Genomic DNA, 20,326 nt, shown 5'->3' on the forward strand with positions numbered 1-20,326 from the left:
CTGTATAGTTTTTATTTGTAGACATTCTTTTTCCCAATATAGGCCTCTTAGCGCTCAGAATGTCCAATTGCAGTTTCTACAGAAAGAGTGTTTCAGAAAGGCTCAATCAAAAGTAAGGTTCAACTCTGTTAGTTGAATGCACGGAACAGAAAGATGTTTCATACAATGCTTCTGTGTAGTTTATATTTGAACATATTATTTTTTCAACTATTACCCACTTAGCTCTACGAATGTCCAGTTGCATTTTCTACAGACAGAGTGTTTCAAAACTGCTAAATCAAATGTATGGTTTAATTCTGTTAGCTGAATGCTCAGATCAGAAAGAAGTTTCACAGAATGCTTCTGTGTAGTTTATATTTGAATATATTCCTTTTTCCACTACTACTGTCTTAGCGCTCCAAATGTCCAGTTGCATTTTCTACAGAAAGAGAGTTCAGATCTGCTCAATCAAAAGTATGGTTTAACTCTGTTAGCTGAATGCACAGATCAGAAAGAAGTTTCACAGAATGATTCTGTGTAGTTTATATTTGAAGACATTCCTTTTTACACTATTACCCTCTTAGCGCTCCGAATCTCCACTTGCATTTTCTACAAAAAGAGTGTTTCATAACTGCTCAATCAAAAATATGTTTTATCTCTGTTAACTGAATTTACAGATCAGAAATAAGTTTCACAGAATGCATCTGTGTAGTTTTTATTTGAAGATATTCTTTTTCCCAATGTAGGCCTCTTAGCGCTTAGCATGTCCAATTGCAGTTTCTACAGAAGGAGTGTTTCAGAACGGCTCAATCAAAAGTAAGGTTCAACTCTGTTAGTTGAATGCACAGAACAGAAAGAATTTTCACAGAATGCTACTGTGTAGTTTATATTTGAATATATTCCTTTTTCCAATATTACCCTCTTAGCGCTCCGAATGTCCACTTGCATTTTCTACAGAAAGAGTGTTCAGAACTGCGCAATCAAAAGTATGGTTTAACTCTGTTAGCTTAATGAACATATCAGAAATAAGTTTCACACAATGCTTCTGTGTAGTTTTTATTTGAAGATATTATTTTCCCCAATATAGGCCTCTCAGCGCTCAGAATGTCCAATTGCAGTTTCTACAGAAAGAGTGTTTCAGAAAGGCTCAATCAAAAGTAAGGTTCAACTCTGTTAGTTGAATTCACAGAACAGAAAGCAGTTTCATACACTGCTTCTGTGTAGTTTATATTTGAACATATTCTTTTTTCCACAATTACCCACTTAGCGCTACGAATGTCCAGTTGCATTTTCTACAGACAGAGTGTTTCAAAACTGCTCAATCAAAAGTATGGTTTAACTCTGTTAGCTGAATGCTCAGATCAGAAAGAAGTTTCACAGAATGCTTCTGTGTAGTTTATATTTGAATATATTCCTTTTTCCACTACTACGCTCTTAGCGCTCGAAATGTCCAGTTGCATTTTCTACAGAAAGAGTGTTCAGATCTGCTCAATCAAAAGTATGGTTTAACTCTGTTAGCTGAATGCACAGATCAGAAAGATGTTTCACCGAATGATTCTGTGTAGTTTATATTTGAAGACATTACTTTTTCCACTATTACCCTGTTAGCGCTCCGAATCTCCACTTGCATTTTCTACAAAAAGAGTGTTTCATAACTGCTCAATCAAAAATATGTTTTATCTCTGTTAACTGAATTTACAGATCAGAAATAAGTTTCACAGAATGCATCTGTGTAGTTTTTATTTGAAGATATTCTTCTTCCCAATGTAGGCCTCTTAGCGCTTAGCATGTCCAATTGCAGTTTCTACAGAAAGAGTGTTTCAGAACGGCTCAATCAAAACTAAGGTTCAACTCTTTTAGTTGAACAAACAGAACAGAAAGAAGTTTCACACAATTCTTCTGTGTAGTTTTTATTTGTAGACATTCTTTTTCCCAATATAGGCCTCTTAGCGCTCAGAATGTCCAATTGCAGTTTCTACAGAAAGAGTGTTTCAGAAAGGCTCAATCAAAAGTAAGGTTCAACTCTGTTAGTTGAATGCACAGAACAGAAAGTCGTTTCATACAATGCTTCTGTGTAGTTTATATTTGAACATATTCTTTTTTCCACTATTACCCACTTAGCTCTACGAATGTCCAGTTGCATTTTATACAGACAGAGTGTTTCAAAACTGCTCAATCAAAAGTGTGGTTTAACTCTGTTAGCTGAATGCTCAGATCAGAAAGAAGTTTCACAGAATGCTTCTGTGTAGTTTATATTTGAATATATTCCTTTTTCCACTACTACTCTCTTAGCGCTCCAAATGTCCAGTTGCATTTTCTACAGAAAGAGTGTTCAGATCTTCTCAATCAAAAGTATGGTTTAACTCTGTTAGCTGAATGCACAGATCAGAAAGAAGTTTCACAGAATGATTCTGTGTAGTTTATATTTGGAGACATTCCTTTTTCCACTATTACCCTCTTAGCGCTCCGAATCTCCACTTGCATTTTCTACAAAAAGAGTGTTTCATAACTGCTCAATCAAAAATATGTTTAATCTCTGTTAACTGAATTTACAGATCAGAAATAAGTTTCACAGAATGCATCTGTGTAGTTTTTATTTGAAGATATTCTTTTTCCCAATGTAGGCCTCTTAGCGCTTAGCATGTCCAATTGCAGTTTCTACAGAAAGAGTGTTTCAGAACGGCTCAATCAAAAGTAAGGTTCAACTCTGTTAGTTGAATGCACAGAACAGAAAGAATTTTCACAGAATGCTACTGTGTAGTTTATATTTGAATATATTCCTTTTTCCACTATTACCCTCTTAGCGCTCCGAATGTCCACTTGCATTTTCTACAGAAAGAGTGTTCAGAACTGCGCAATCAAAAGTATGGTTTAACTCTGTTAGCTTAATGAACATATCAGAAATAAGTTTCCCACAATGCTTCTGTGTAGTTTTTATTTGAAGATATTATTTTTCCCAATATAGGCCTCTTAGCGCTCAGAATGTCCAATTGCAGTTTCTACAGAAAGAGTGTTTCAGAAAGGCTCAATCAAAAGTAAGGTTCAACTCTGTTAGTTGAATGCACAGAACAGAAAGTAGTTTCATACAATGCTTCTGTGTAGTTTATATTTGAACATATTTTTTTTCCACTATTAACCACTTAGCGCTACGAATGTCCAGTTGCATTTTCTACAGACAGAGTGTTTCAAAACTGCTCAATCAAAAGTATGGTTTAACTCTGTTAGCTGAATGCTCAGATCAGAAAGAAGTTTCACAGAATGCTTCTGTGTAGTTTATATTTGAATGTATTCCTTTTTCCACTACTACTCTCTTAGCGCTACAAATGTCCAGTTGCATTTTCTACAGAAAGAGAGTTCAGATCCGCTCAATCAAAAGTATGGTTTAACTCTGTTAGCTGAATGCACAGATCAGAAAGAAGTTTCACAGAATGATTCTGTGTAGTTTATATTTGGAGACATTCCTTTTTCCACTATTACCCTCTTAGCGCTCCGAACCTCCACTTGCATTTTCTACAGAAAGAGTGTTTCAGAACGGCTCAATCAAAACTAAGGTTCAACTCTTTTAGTTGAACAAACAGAACAGAAAGAAGTTTCACACAATTCTTCGGTGTAGTTTTTATTTGTAGACATTCTTTTTCCCAATATAGGCCTCTTAGCGCTCAGAATGTCGAATTGCAGTTTCTACAGAAAGAGTGTTTCAGAACGGCTCAATCAAAAGTAAGGTTCAACTCTGTTAGTTGAATGCACAGAACAGAAAGTAGTTTCATACAATGCTTCTGTGTAGTTTATATTTGAACATATTCTTTTTTCCACTATTACCCACTTAGCGCTACGAATGTCCAGTTGCATTTTCTCCAGACAGAGTGTTTCAAAACTGCTCAATCAAAAGAATGGTTTAACTCTGTTAGCTGAATGCTCAGATCAGAAAGAAGTTTCACAGAATGCTTCTGTGTAGTTTATATTTGAATATATTACTTTTTCCACTACTACGCTCTTAGCGCTCGAAATGTCCAGTTGCATTTTCTACAGAAAGAGTGTTCAGATCTGCTCAATCAAAAGTATGGTTTAACTCTGTTAGCTGAATGCACAGATCAGAAAGAAGTTTCACCGAATGATTCTGTGTAGTTTATATTTGAAGACATTCCTTTTTCCACTATTACCCTCTTAGCGCTCCGAATCTCCACTTGCATTTTCTACAAAAAGAGTGTTTCATAACTGCTCAATCAAAAATATGTTTTATCTCTGTTAACTGAATTTACAGATCAGAAATAAGTTTCACAGAATGCATCTGTGTAGTTTTTATTTGAAGATATTTTTCTTCCCAATGTAGGCCTCTTAGCGCTTAGCATGTCCAATTGCAGTTTCTACAGAAAGAGTGTTTCAGAACGGCTCAATCAAAAGTAAGGTTCAACACTGTTAGTTGAATGCACAGAACAGAAAGAATTTTCACAGAATGCTACTGTGTAGTTTATATTTGAATATATTCCTTTTTCCACTATTACCCTCTTAGCGCTCCGAATGTCCACTTGCATTTTCTACAGAAATAGTGTTCAGAACTGCGCAATCAAAAGTATGGTTTAACTCTGTTAGCTTAATGAACATATCAGAAATAAGTTTCACACAATGCTTCTGTGTAGTTTTTATTTGAAGATATTATTTTTCCCAATATAGGCCTCTTAGCGTTCACAATGTCCAATTGCAGTTTCTACAGAAAGAGTGTTTCAGAAAGGCTCAATCAAAAGTAAGGTTCAACTCTGTTAGTTGAATGCACAGAACAGAAAGAAGTTTCATACAATGCTTCTGTGTAGTTTATATTTGAACATATTCTTTTTTCCACTATTAACCACTTAGCGCTACGAATGTCCAGTTGCATTTTCTACAGACAGAGTGTTTCAAAACTGCTCAATCAAAAGTATGGTTTAACTCTGTTAGCTGAATTCTCAGATCAGAAAGAAGTTTCACAGAATGCTTCTGTGTAGTTTATATTTGAATATATTCCTTTTTCCACTACTACTCTCTTAGCGCTCCAAATGTCCAGTTGCATTTTCTACACAAAGAGAGTTCAGATCTGCTCAATCAAAAGTATGGTTTAACTCTGTTAGCTGAATGCACAGATCAGAAAGAAGTTTCACAGAATGATTCTGTGTAGTTTATATTTGGAGACATTCCTTTTTCCACTATTACCCTCTCAGCGCTCCGAATCTCCACTTGCATTTTCGACAGAAAGGTGTTTCAGAACGGCTCAATCAAAACTAAGGTTCAACTCTTTTAGTTGAACAAACAGAACAGAAAGAAGTTTCACACAATTCTTCGGTGTAGTTTTTATTTCTAGACATTCTTTTTCCCAATATAGGCCTCTTAGCGCTCAGAATGTCGAATTGCAGTTTCTACAGAAAGAGTGTTTCAGAACGGCTCAATCAAAAGTACGGTTCAACTCTGTTAGTTGAATGCACAGAACAGAAAGAAGTTTCATACAATGCTTCTGTGTAGTCTATATTTGAACATATTCTTTTTTCCACTATTACCCACTTAGCGCTACGAATGTCCAGTTGCATTTTCTACAGACAGAGTGTTTCAAAACTGCTCAATCAAAAGTATGGTTTGACTCTGTTAGCTGAATGCTCAGATCAGAAAGAAGTTTCACAGAATGCTTCTTTGTAGTTTATATTTGAATATATTCCTTTTTCCACTACTACGCTCTTAGCGCTCGAAATGTCCAGTTGCGTTTTCTACAGAAAGAGTGTTCAGATCTGCTCAATCAAAAGCATGGTTTAACTCTGTTAGCTGAATGCACAGATCAGAAAGAAGTTTCACCGAATGATTCTGTGTAGTTTATATTTGAAGATATTCCTTTTTCCACTATTACCCTCTTAGCGCTCCGAATCTCCACTTGCATTTTCTACAAAAAGAGTGTTTCATAACTGCTCAATCAAAAATATGTTTTATCTCTGTTAACTGAATTTACAGATCAGAAATAAGTTTCACAGAATGCATCTGTGTAGTTTTTATTTGAAGATATTCTTCTTCCCAATGTAGGCCTCTTAGCGCTTAGCATGCCCAATTGCAGTTTCTACAGAAAGAGTGTTTCAGAACGGCTCAATCAAAAGTAAGGTTCAACTCTGTTAGTTGAATGCACAGAACAGAAAGAATTTTCACAGAATGCTACTGTCTAGTTTATATTTGAATATATTCCTTTTTCCACTATTACCCTCTTAGCGCTCCGAATGTCCACTTGCATTTTCTACAGAAAGAGTGTTCAGAACTGCGCAATCAAAAGTATGGTTTAACTCTGTTAGCTTAATGAACATATCAGAAATAAGTTTCACACAATGCTTCTGTGTAATTTTTATTTGAAGACATTCTTTTTCCCAATATAGGCCTCTTAGCGCTCAGAATGTCCAATTGCAGTTTCTACAGAAAGAGTGTTTCAGAAAGGCTCAATCAAAAGTAAGGTTCAACTCTGTTAGTTGAATGCACAGAACAGAAAGACGTTTCATACAATGCTTCTGTGTAGTTTATATTTGAACATATTCTTTTTTCCACTATTACCCACTTAGCTCTACGAATGTCCAGTTGCATTTTCTACAGACAGAGTGTTTCAAAACTGCTCAATCAAAAGTATGGTTTAACTCTGTTAGCTGAATGCTCAAATCAGAAAGAAGTTTCACAGAATGCTTCTGTGTAGTTTATATTTGAATATATTCCTTTTTCCACTACTACTCTCTTAGCGCTCCAAATGTCCAGTTGCATTTTCTACAGAAAGAGTGTTCAGATCTGCTCAATCAAAAGTATGGTTTAACTCTGTTAGCTGAATGCACAGATCAGAAAGAAGTTTCACAGAATGATTCTGTGTAGTTTATATTTGGAGACATTCCTTTTTCCACTATTACCCACTTAGCGCTCCGAATCTCCACTTGCATTTTCTACAAAAAGAGTGTTTCATAACTGCTCAATCAAAAATATGTTTTATCTCTGTTAACTGAATTTACAGATCAGAAATAAGTTTCACAGAATGCATCTGTGTAGTTTTTATTTGAAGATATTCTTTTTCCCAATGTAGGCCTCTTAGCGCTTAGCATGTCCAATTGCAGTTTCTACAGAAAGAGTGTTTCAGAACGGCTCAATCAAAAGTAAGGTTCAACTCTGTTAGTTGAATGCACAGAACAGAAAGAATTTTCACAGAATGCTACTGTGTAGTTTATATTTGAATATATTCCTTTTTCCACTATTACCCTCTTAGCGCTCCGAATGTCCACTTGCATTTTCTACAGAAAGAGTGTTCAGAACTGCGCAATCAAAAGTATGGTTTAACTCTGTTAGCTTAATGAACATATCAGAAATAAGTTTCACACAATGCTTCTGTGTAGTTTTTATTTGAATATATTATTTTTCCCAATATAGGCCTCTTAGCGCTCAGAATGTCCAATTGCAGTTTCTACAGAAAGAGTGTTTCAGAAAGGCTCAATCAAAAGTAAGGTTCAACTCTGTTAGTTGAATGCACAGAACAGAAAGAAGTTTCATACAATGCTTCTGTGTAGTTTATATTTGAACATATTCTTTTTTCCACTATTAACCACTTAGCGCTACGAATGTCCAGTTGCATTTTCTACAGATAGTGTGTTTCAAAACTGCTCAATCAAAAGTATGGTTTAACTCTGTTAGCTGAATGCTCAGATCAGAAAGAAGTTTCACAGAATGCTTCTGTGTAGTTTATATTTGAATATATTCCTTTTTCCACTACTACTCTCTTAGCGCTACAAATGTCCAGTTGCATTTTCTACAGAAAGAGAGTTCAGATCTGCTCAATCAAAAGTATGGTTTAATTCTGTTAGCTGAATGCACAGATCAGAAAGAAGTTTCACAGAATGATTCTGTGTAGTTTATATTTGGAGACATTCCTTTTTCCACTATTACCCTCTTAGCGCTCCGAACCTCCACTTGCATTTTCTACAGAAAGAGTGTTTCAGAACGGCTCAATCAAAACTAAGGTTCAACTCTTTTAGTTGAACAAACAGAACAGAAAGAAGTTTCACACAATTCTTCGGTGTAGTTTTTATTTGTAGACATTCTTTTTCCCAATATAGGCCTCTTAGCGCTCAGAATGTCGAATTGCAGTTTCTACAGAAAGAGTGTTTCAGAACGGCTCAATCAAAAGTAAGGTTCAACTCTGTTAGTTGAATGCACAGAACAGAAAGTAGTTTCATACAATGCTTCTGTGTAGTTTATATTTGAACATATTCTTTTTTCCACTATTACCCACTTAGCGCTACGAATGTCCAGTTGCATTTTCTACAGACAGAGTGTTTCAAAACTGCTCAATCAAAAGTATGGTTTAACTCTGTTAGCTGAATGCTCAAATCAGAAAGAAGTTTCACAGAATGCTTCTGTGTAGTTTATATTTGAATATATTCCTTTTTCCACTACTACTCTCTTAGCGCTCCAAATGTCCAGTTGCATTTTCTACAGAAAGAGTGTTCAGATCTGCTCAATCAAAAGTATGGTTTAACTCTGTTAGCTGAATGCACAGATCAGAAAGAAGTTTCACAGAATGATTCTGTGTAGTTTATATTTGGAGACATTCCTTTTTCCACTATTACCCACTTAGCGCTCCGAATCTCCACTTGCATTTTCTACAAAAAGAGTGTTTCATAACTGCTCAATCAAAAATATGTTTTATCTCTGTTAACTGAATTTACAGATCAGAAATAAGTTTCACAGAATGCATCTGTGTAGTTTTTATTTGAAGATATTCTTTTTCCCAATGTAGGCCTCTTAGCGCTTAGCATGTCCAATTGCAGTTTCTACAGAAAGAGTGTTTCAGAACGGCTCAATCAAAAGTAAGGTTCAACTCTGTTAGTTGAATGCACAGAACAGAAAGAATTTTCACAGAATGCTACTGTGTAGTTTATATTTGAATATATTCCTTTTTCCACTATTACCCTCTTAGCGCTCCGAATGTCCACTTGCATTTTCTACAGAAAGAGTGTTCAGAACTGCGCAATCAAAAGTATGGTTTAACTCTGTTAGCTTAATGAACATATCAGAAATAAGTTTCACACAATGCTTCTGTGTAGTTTTTATTTGAATATATTATTTTTCCCAATATAGGCCTCTTAGCGCTCAGAATGTCCAATTGCAGTTTCTACAGAAAGAGTGTTTCAGAAAGGCTCAATCAAAAGTAAGGTTCAACTCTGTTAGTTGAATGCACAGAACAGAAAGGAGTTTCATACAATGCTTCTGTGTAGTTTATATTTGAACATATTCTTTTTTCCACTATTAACCACTTAGCGCTACGAATGTCCAGTTGCATTTTCTACAGATAGTGTGTTTCAAAACTGCTCAATCAAAAGTATGGTTTAACTCTGTTAGCTGAATGCTCAGATCAGAAAGAAGTTTCACAGAATGCTTCTGTGTAGTTTATATTTGAATATATTCCTTTTTCCACTACTACTCTCTTAGCGCTACAAATGTCCAGTTGCATTTTCTACAGAAAGAGAGTTCAGATCTGCTCAATCAAAAGTATGGTTTAATTCTGTTAGCTGAATGCACAGATCAGAAAGAAGTTTCACAGAATGATTCTGTGTAGTTTATATTTGGAGACATTCCTTTTTCCACTATTACCCTCTTAGCGCTCCGAACCTCCACTTGCATTTTCTACAGAAAGAGTGTTTCAGAACGGCTCAATCAAAACTAAGGTTCAACTCTTTTAGTTGAACAAACAGAACAGAAAGAAGTTTCACACAATTCTTCGGTGTAGTTTTTATTTGTAGACATTCTTTTTCCCAATATAGGCCTCTTAGCGCTCAGAATGTCGAATTGCAGTTTCTACAGAAAGAGTGTTTCAGAACGGCTCAATCAAAAGTAAGGTTCAACTCTGTTAGTTGAATGCACAGAACAGAAAGTAGTTTCATACAATGCTTCTGTGTAGTTTATATTTGAACATATTCTTTTTTCCACTATTACCCACTTAGCGCTACGAATGTCCAGTTGCATTTTCTACAGACAGAGTGTTTCAAAACTGCTCAATCAAAAGTATGGTTTAACTCTGTTAGCTGAATGCTCAGATCAGAAAGAAGTTTCACAGAATGCTTCTGTGTAGTTTATATTTGAATATATTCCTTTTTCCACTACTACGCTCTTAGCGCTCGAAATGTCCAGTTGCATTTTCTACAGAAAGAGTGTTCAGATCTGCTCAATCAAAAGTATGGTTTAACTCTGTTAGCTGAATGCACAGATCAGAAAGAAGTTTCACCGAATGATTCTGTGTAGTTTATATTTGAAGACATTACTTTTTCCACTATTACCCTCTTAGCGCTCCGAATCTCCACTTGCATTTTCTACAAAAAGAGTGTTTCATAACTGCTCAATCAAAAATATGTTTTATCTCTGTTAACTGAATTTACAGATCAGAAATAAGTTTCACAGAATGCATCTGTGTAGTTTTTATTTGAAGATATTCTTCTTCCCAATGTAGGCCTCTTAGCGCTTAGCATGTCCAATTGCAGTTTCTACAGAAAGAGTGTTTCAGAACGGCTCAATCAAAACTAAGGTTCAACTCTTTTAGTTGAACAAACAGAACAGAAAGAAGTTTCACACAATTCTTCTGTGTAGTTTTTATTTGTAGACATTCTTTTTCCCAATATAGGCCTCTTAGCGCTCAGAATGTCCAATTGCAGTTTCTACAGAAAGAGTGTTTCAGAAAGGCTCAATCAAAAGTAAGGTTCAACTCTGTTAGTTGAATGCACAGAACAGAAAGACGTTTCATACAATGCTTCTGTGTAGTTTATATTTGAACATATTCTTTTTTCCACTATTACCCACTTAGCTCTACGAATGTCCAGTTGCATTTTATACAGACAGAGTGTTTCAAAACTGCTCAATCAAAAGTGTGGTTTAACTCTGTTAGCTGAATGCTCAGATCAGAAAGAAGTTTCACAGAATGCTTCTGTGTAGTTTATATTTGAATATATTCCTTTTTCCACTACTACTCTCTTAGCGCTCCAAATGTCCAGTTGCATTTTCTACAGAAAGAGTGTTCAGATCTTCTCAATCAAAAGTATGGTTTAACTCTGTTAGCTGAATGCACAGATCAGAAAGAAGTTTCACAGAATGATTCTGTGTAGTTTATATTTGGAGACATTCCTTTTTCCACTATTACCCTCTTAGCGCTCCGAATCTCCACTTGCATTTTCTACAAAAAGAGTGTTTCATAACTGCTCAATCAAAAATATGTTTAATCTCTGTTAACTGAATTTACAGATCAGAAATAAGTTTCACAGAATGCATCTGTGTAGTTTTTATTTGAAGATATTCTTTTTCCCAATGTAGGCCTCTTAGCGCTTAGCATGTCCAATTGCAGTTTCTACAGAAAGAGTGTTTCAGAACGGCTCAATCAAAAGTAAGGTTCAACTCTGTTAGTTGAATGCACAGAACAGAAAGAATTTTCACAGAATGCTACTGTGTAGTTTATATTTGAATATATTCCTTTTTCCACTATTACCCTCTTAGCGCTCCGAATGTCCACTTGCATTTTCTACAGAAATAGTGTTCAGAACTGCGCAATCAAAAGTATGGTTTAACTCTGTTAGCTTAATGAACATATCAGAAATAAGTTTCCCACAATGCTTCTGTGTAGTTTTTATTTGAAGATATTATTTTTCCCAATATAGGCCTCTTAGCGCTCAGAATGTCCAATTGCAGTTTCTACAGAAAGAGTGTTTCAGAAAGGCTCAATCAAAAGTAAGGTTCAACTCTGTTAGTTGAATGCACAGAACAGAAAGAAGTTTCATACAATGCTTCTGTGTAGTTTATATTTGAACATATTCTTTTTTCCACTATTAACCACTTAGCGCTACGAATGTCCAGTTGCATTTTCTACAGACAGAGTGTTTCAAAACTGCTCAATCAAAAGTATGGTTTAACTCTGTTAGCTGAATTCTCAGATCAGAAAGAAGTTTCACAGAATGCTTCTGTGTAGTTTATATTTGAATATATTCCTTTTTCCACTACTACTCTCTTAGCGCTCCAAATGTCCAGTTGCATTTTCTACACAAAGAGAGTTCAGATCTGCTCAATCAAAAGTATGGTTTAACTCTGTTAGCTGAATGCACAGATCAGAAAGAAGTTTCACAGAATGATTCTGTGTAGTTTATATTTGGAGACATTCCTTTTTCCACTATTACCCTCTCAGCGCTCCGAATCTCCACTTGCATTTTCGACAGAAAGGTGTTTCAGAACGGCTCAATCAAAACTAAGGTTCAACTCTTTTAGTTGAACAAACAGAACAGAAAGAAGTTTCACACAATTCTTCGGTGTAGTTTTTATTTCTAGACATTCTTTTTCCCAATATAGGCCTCTTAGCGCTCAGAATGTCGAATTGCAGTTTCTACAGAAAGAGTGTTTCAGAACGGCTCAATCAAAAGTACGGTTCAACTCTGTTAGTTGAATGCACAGAACAGAAAGAAGTTTCATACAATGCTTCTGTGTAGTCTATATTTGAACATATTCTTTTTTCCACTATTACCCACTTAGCGCTACGAATGTCCAGTTGCATTTTCTACAGACAGAGTGTTTCAAAACTGCTCAATCAAAAGTATGGTTTGACTCTGTTAGCTGAATGCTCAGATCAGAAAGAAGTTTCACAGAATGCTTCTTTGTAGTTTATATTTGAATATATTCCTTTTTCCACTACTACGCTCTTAGCGCTCGAAATGTCCAGTTGCGTTTTCTACAGAAAGAGTGTTCAGATCTGCTCAATCAAAAGCATGGTTTAACTCTGTTAGCTGAATGCACAGATCAGAAAGAAGTTTCACCGAATGATTCTGTGTAGTTTATATTTGAAGATATTCCTTTTTCCACTATTACCCTCTTAGCGCTCCGAATCTCCACTTGCATTTTCTACAAAAAGAGTGTTTCATAACTGCTCAATCAAAAATATGTTTTATCTCTGTTAACTGAATTTACAGATCAGAAATAAGTTTCACAGAATGCATCTGTGTAGTTTTTATTTGAAGATATTCTTCTTCCCAATGTAGGCCTCTTAGCGCTTAGCATGCCCAATTGCAGTTTCTACAGAAAGAGTGTTTCAGAACGGCTCAATCAAAAGTAAGGTTCAACTCTGTTAGTTGAATGCACAGAACAGAAAGAATTTTCACAGAATGCTACTGTCTAGTTTATATTTGAATATATTCCTTTTTCCACTATTACCCTCTTAGCGCTCCGAATGTCCACTTGCATTTTCTACAGAAAGAGTGTTCAGAACTGCGCAATCAAAAGTATGGTTTAACTCTGTTAGCTTAATGAACATATCAGAAATAAGTTTCACACAATGCTTCTGTGTAATTTTTATTTGAAGACATTCTTTTTCCCAATATAGGCCTCTTAGCGCTCAGAATGTCCAATTGCAGTTTCTACAGAAAGAGTGTTTCAGAAAGGCTCAATCAAAAGTAAGGTTCAACTCTGTTAGTTGAATGCACAGAACAGAAAGCCGTTTCATACAATGCTTCTGTGTAGTTTATATTTGAACATATTCTTTTTTCCACTATTACCCACTTAGCTCTACGAATGTCCAGTTGCATTTTCTACAGACAGAGTGTTTCAAAACTGCTCAATCAAAAGTATGGTTTAACTCTGTTAGCTGAATGCTCAAATCAGAAAGAAGTTTCACAGAATGCTTCTGTGTAGTTTATATTTGAATATATTCCTTTTTCCACTACTACTCTCTTAGCGCTCCAAATGTCCAGTTGCATTTTCTACAGAAAGAGTGTTCAGATCTGCTCAATCAAAAGTATGGTTTAACTCTGTTAGCTGAATGCACAGATCAGAAAGAAGTTTCACAGAATGATTCTGTGTAGTTTATATTTGGAGACATTCCTTTTTCCACTATTACCCACTTAGCGCTCCGAATCTCCACTTGCATTTTCTACAAAAAGAGTGTTTCATAACTGCTCAATCAAAAATATGTTTTATCTCTGTTAACTGAATTTACAGATCAGAAATAAGTTTCACAGAATGCATCTGTGTAGTTTTTATTTGAAGATATTCTTTTTCCCAATGTAGGCCTCTTAGCGCTTAGCATGTCCAATTGCAGTTTCTACAGAAAGAGTGTTTCAGAACGGCTCAATCAAAAGTAAGGTTCAACTCTGTTAGTTGAATGCACAGAACAGAAAGAATTTTCACAGAATGCTACTGTGTAGTTTATATTTGAATATATTCCTTTTTCCACTATTACCCTCTTAGCGCTCCGAATGTCCACTTGCATTTTCTACAGAAAGAGTGTTCAGAACTGCGCAATCAAAAGTATGGTTTAACTCTGTTAGCTTAATGAACATATCAGAAATAAGTTTCACACAATGCTTCTGTGTAGTTTTTATTTGAATATATTATTTTTCCCAATATAGGCCTCTTAGCGCTCAGAATGTCCAATTGCAGTTTCTACAGAAAGAGTGTTTCAGAAAGGCTCAATCAAAAGTAAGGTTCAACTCTGTTAGTTGAATGCACAGAACAGAAAGAAGTTTCATACAATGCTTCTGTGTAGTTTATATTTGAACATATTCTTTTTTCCACTATTAACCACTTAGCGCTACGAATGTCCAGTTGCATTTTCTACAGATAGTGTGTTTCAAAACTGCTCAATCAAAAGTATGGTTTAACTCTGTTAGCTGAATGCTCAGATCAGAAAGAAGTTTCACAGAATGCTTCTGTGTAGTTTATATTTGAATATATTCCTTTTTCCACTACTACTCTCTTAGCGCTACAAATGTCCAGTTGCATTTTCTACAGAAAGAGAGTTCAGATCTGCTCAATCAAAAGTATGGTTTAATTCTGTTAGCTGAATGCACAGATCAGAAAGAAGTTTCACAGAATGATTCTGTGTAGTTTATATTTGGAGACATTCCTTTTTCCACTATTACCCTCTTAGCGCTCCGAACCTCCACTTGCATTTTCTACAGAAAGAGTGTTTCAGAACGGCTCAATCAAAACTAAGGTTCAACTCTTTTAGTTGAACAAACAGAACAGAAAGAAGTTTCACACAATTCTTCGGTGTAGTTTTTATTTGTAGACATTCTTTTTCCCAATATAGGCCTCTTAGCGCTCAGAATGTCGAATTGCAGTTTCTACAGAAAGAGTGTTTCAGAACGGCTCAATCAAAAGTAAGGTTCAACTCTGTTAGTTGAATGCACAGAACAGAAAGTAGTTTCATACAATGCTTCTGTGTAGTTTATATTTGAACATATTCTTTTTTCCACTATTACCCACTTAGCGCTACGAATGTCCAGTTGCATTTTCTACAGACAGAGTGTTTCAAAACTGCTCAATCAAAAGTATGGTTTAACTCTGTTAGCTGAATGCTCAGATCAGAAAGAAGTTTCACAGAATGCTTCTGTGTAGTTTATATTTGAATATATTCCTTTTTCCACTACTACGCTCTTAGCGCTCGAAATGTCCAGTTGCATTTTCTACAGAAAGAGTGTTCAGATCTGCTCAATCAAAAGTATGGTTTAACTCTGTTAGCTGAATGCACAGATCAGAAAGAAGTTTCACCGAATGATTCTGTGTAGTTTATATTTGAAGACATTACTTTTTCCACTATTACCCTCTTAGCGCTCCGAATCTCCACTTGCATTTTCTACAAAAAGAGTGTTTCATAACTGCTCAATCAAAAATATGTTTTATCTCTGTTAACTGAATTTACAGATCAGAAATAAGTTTCACAGAATGCATCTGTGTAGTTTTTATTTGAAGATATTCTTCTTCCCAATGTAGGCCTCTTAGCGCTTAGCATGTCCAATTGCAGTTTCTACAGAAAGAGTGTTTCAGAACGGCTCAATCAAAACTAAGGTTCAACTCTTTTAGTTGAACAAACAGAACAGAAAGAAGTTTCACACAATTCTTCTGTGTAGTTTTTATTTGTAGACATTCTTTTTCCCAATATAGGCCTCTTAGCGCTCAGAATGTCCAATTGCAGTTTCTACAGAAAGAGTGTTTCAGAAAGGCTCAATCAAAAGTAAGGTTCAACTCTGTTAGTTGAATGCACAGAACAGAAAGACGTTTCATACAATGCTTCTGTGTAGTTTATATTTGAACATATTCTTTTTTCCACTATTACCCACTTAGCTCTACGAATGTCCAGTTGCATTTTATACAGACAGAGTGTTTCAAAACTGCTCAATCAAAAGTGTGGTTTAACTCTGTTAGCTGAATGCTCAGATCAGAAAGAAGTTTCACAGAATGCTTCTGTGTAGTTTATATTTGAATATATTCCTTTTTCCACTACTACTCTCTTAGCGCTCCAAATGTCCAGTTGCATTTTCTACAGAAAGAGTGTTCAGATCTTCTCAATCAAAAGTATGGTTTAACTCTGTTAGCTGAATGCACAGATCAGAAAGAAGTTTCACAGAATGATTCTGTGTAGTTTATATTTGGAGACATTCCTTTTTCCACTATTACCCTCTTAGCGCTCCGAATCTCCACTTGCATTTTCTACAAAAAGAGTGTTTCATAACTGCTCAATCAAAAATATGTTTAATCTCTGTTAACTGAATTTACAGATCAGAAATAAGTTTCACAGAATGCATCTGTGTAGTTTTTATTTGAAGATATTCTTTTTCCCAATGTAGGCCTCTTAGCGCTTAGCATGTCCAATTGCAGTTTCTACAGAAAGAGTGTTTCAGAACGGCTCAATCAAAAGTAAGGTTCAACTCTGTTAGTTGAATGCACAGAACAGAAAGAATTTTCACAGAATGCTACTGTGTAGTTTATATTTGAATATATTCCTTTTTCCACTATTACCCTCTTAGCGCTCCGAATGTCCACTTGCATTTTCTACAGAAATAGTGTTCAGAACTGCGCAATCAAAAGTATGGTTTAACTCTGTTAGCTTAATGAACATATCAGAAATAAGTTTCCCACAATGCTTCTGTGTAGTTTTTATTTGAAGATATTATTTTTCCCAATATAGGCCTCTTAGCGCTCAGAATGTCCAATTGCAGTTTCTACAGAAAGAGTGTTTCAGAAAGGCTCAATCAAAAGTAAGGTTCAACTCTGTTAGTTGAATGCACAGAACAGAAAGAAGTTTCATACAATGCTTCTGTGTAGTTTATATTTGAACATATTTTTTTTCCACTATTAACCACTTAGCGCTACGAATGTCCAGTTGCATTTTCTACAGACAGAGTGTTTCAAAACTGCTCAATCAAAAGTATGGTTTAACTCTGTTAGCTGAATGCTCAGATCAGAAAGAAGTTTCACAGAATGCTTCTGTGTAGTTTATATTTGAATGTATTCCTTTTTCCACTACTACTCTCTTAGCGCTACAAATGTCCAGTTGCATTTTCTACAGAAAGAGAGTTCAGATCCGCTCAATCAAAAGTATGGTTTAACTCTGTTAGCTGAATGCACAGATCAGAAAGAAGTTTCACAGAATGATTCTGTGTAGTTTATATTTGGAGACATTCCTTTTTCCACTATTACCCTCTTAGCGCTCCGAACCTCCACTTGCATTTTCTACAGAAAGAGTGTTTCAGAACGGCTCAATCAAAACTAAGGTTCAACTCTTTTAGTTGAACAAACAGAACAGAAAGAAGTTTCACACAATTCTTCGGTGTAGTTTTTATTTGTAGACATTCTTTTTCCCAATATAGGCCTCTTAGCGCTCAGAATGTCGAATTGCAGTTTCTACAGAAAGAGTGTTTCAGAACGGCTCAATCAAAAGTAAGGTTCAACTCTGTTAGTTGAATGCACAGAACAGAAAGAAGTTTCATACAATGCTTGTGTGTAGTTTATATTTGAACATATTCTTTTTTCCACTATTACCCACTTAGCGCTACGAATGTCCAGTTGCATTTTCTCCAGACAGAGTGTTTCAAAACTGCTCAATCAAAAGAATGGTTTAACTCTGTTAGCTGAATGCTCAGATCAGAAAGAAGTTTCACAGAATGCTTCTGTGTAGTTTATATTTGAATATATTACTTTTTCCACTACTACGCTCTTAGCGCTCGAAATGTCCAGTTGCATTTTCTACAGAAAGAGTGTTCAGATCTGCTCAATCAAAAGTATGGTTTAACTCTGTTAGCTGAATGCACAGATCAGAAAGAAGTTTCACCGAATGATTCTGTGTAGTTTATATTTGAAGACATTCCTTTTTCCACTATTACCCTCTTAGCGCTCCGAATCTCCACTTGCATTTTCTACAAAAAGAGTGTTTCATAACTGCTCAATCAAAAATATGTTTTATCTCTGTTAACTGAATTTACAGATCAGAAATAAGTTTCACAGAATGCATCTGTGTAGTTTTTATTTGAAGATATTTTTCTTCCCAATGTAGGCCTCTTAGCGCTTAGCATGTCCAATTGCAGTTTCTACAGAAAGAGTGTTTCAGAACGGCTCAATCAAAAGTAAGGTTCAACTCTGTTAGTTGAATGCACAGAACAGAAAGAATTTTCACAGAATGCTACTGTGTAGTTTATATTTGAATATATTCCTTTTTCCACTATTACCCTCTTAGCGCTCCGAATGTCCACTTGCATTTTCTACAGAAATAGTGTTCAGAACTGCGCAATCAAAAGTATGGTTTAACTCTGTTAGCTTAATGAACATATCAGAAATAAGTTTCACACAATGCTTCTGTGTAGTTTTTATTTGAAGATATTATTTTTCCCAATATAGGCCTCTTAGCGTTCACAATGTCCAATTGCAGTTTCTACAGAAAGAGTGTTTCAGAAAGGCTCAATCAAAAGTAAGGTTCAACTCTGTTAGTTGAATGCACAGAACAGAAAGAAGTTTCATACAATGCTTCTGTGTAGTTTATATTTGAACATATTCTTTTTTCCACTATTAACCACTTAGCGCTACGAATGTCCAGTTGCATTTTCTACAGACAGAGTGTTTCAAAACTGCTCAATCAAAAGTATGGTTTAACTCTGTTAGCTGAATTCTCAGATCAGAAAGAAGTTTCACAGAATGCTTCTGTGTAGTTTATATTTGAATATATTCCTTTTTCCACTACTACTCTCTTAGCGCTCCAAATGTCCAGTTGCATTTTCTACAGAAAGAGAGTTCAGATCTGCTCAATCAAAAGTATGGTTTAACTCTGTTAGCTGAATGCACAGATCAGAAAGAAGTTTCACAGAATGATTCTGTGTAGTTTATATTTGGAGACATTCCTTTTTCCACTATTACCCTCTTAGCGCTCCGAATCTCCACTTGCATTTTCGACAGAAAGGTGTTTCAGAACGGCTCAATCAAAACTAAGGTTCAACTCTTTTAGTTGAACAAACAGAACAGAAAGAAGTTTCACACAATTCTTCGGTGTAGTTTTTATTTGTAGACATTCTTTTTCCCAATATAGGCCTCTTAGCGCTCAGAATGTCGAATTGCAGTTTCTACAGAAAGAGTGTTTCAGAACGGCTCAATCAAAAGTACGGTTCAACTCTGTTAGTTGAATGCACAGAACAGAAAGAAGTTTCATACAATGCTTCTGTGTAGTCTATATTTGAACATATTCTTTTTTCCACTATTACCCACTTAGCGCTACGAATGTCCAGTTGCATTTTCTACAGACAGAGTGTTTCAAAACTGCTCAATCAAAAGTATGGTTTGACTCTGTTAGCTGAATGCTCAGATCAGAAAGAAGTTTCACAGAATGCTTCTTTGTAGTTTATATTTGAATATATTCCTTTTTCCACTACTACGCTCTTAGCGCTCGAAATGTCCAGTTGCGTTTTCTACAGAAAGAGTGTTCAGATCTGCTCAATCAAAAGTATGGTTTAACTCTGTTAGCTGAATGCACAGATCAGAAAGAAGTTTCACCAAATGATTCTGTGTAGTTTATATTTGAAGATATTCCTTTTTCCACTATTACCCTCTTAGCGCTCCGAATCTCCACTTGCATTTTCTACAAAAAGAGTGTTTCATAACTGCTCAATCAAAAATATGTTTTATCTCTGTTAACTGAATTTACAGATCAGAAATAAGTTTCACAGAATGCATCTGTGTAGTTTTTATTTGAAGATATTCTTCTTCCCAATGTAGGCCTCTTAGCGCTTAGCATGCCCAATTGCAGTTTCTACAGAAAGAGTGTTTCAGAACGGCTCAATCAAAAGTAAGGTTCAACTCTGTTAGTTGAATGCACAGAACAGAAAGAATTTTCACAGAATGCTACTGTCTAGTTTATATTTGAATATATTCCTTTTTCCACTATTACCCTCTTAGCGCTCCGAATGTCCACTTGCATTTTCTACAGAAAGAGTGTTCAGAACTGCGCAATCAAAAGTATGGTTTAACTCTGTTAGCTTAATGAACATATCAGAAATAAGTTTCACACAATGCTTCTGTGTAATTTTTATTT

Source organism: Symphalangus syndactylus, chromosome 12 (assembly GCF_028878055.3).
Source record: "Symphalangus syndactylus isolate Jambi chromosome 12, NHGRI_mSymSyn1-v2.1_pri, whole genome shotgun sequence".
NCBI lineage: Eukaryota > Metazoa > Chordata > Mammalia > Primates > Hylobatidae > Symphalangus > Symphalangus syndactylus.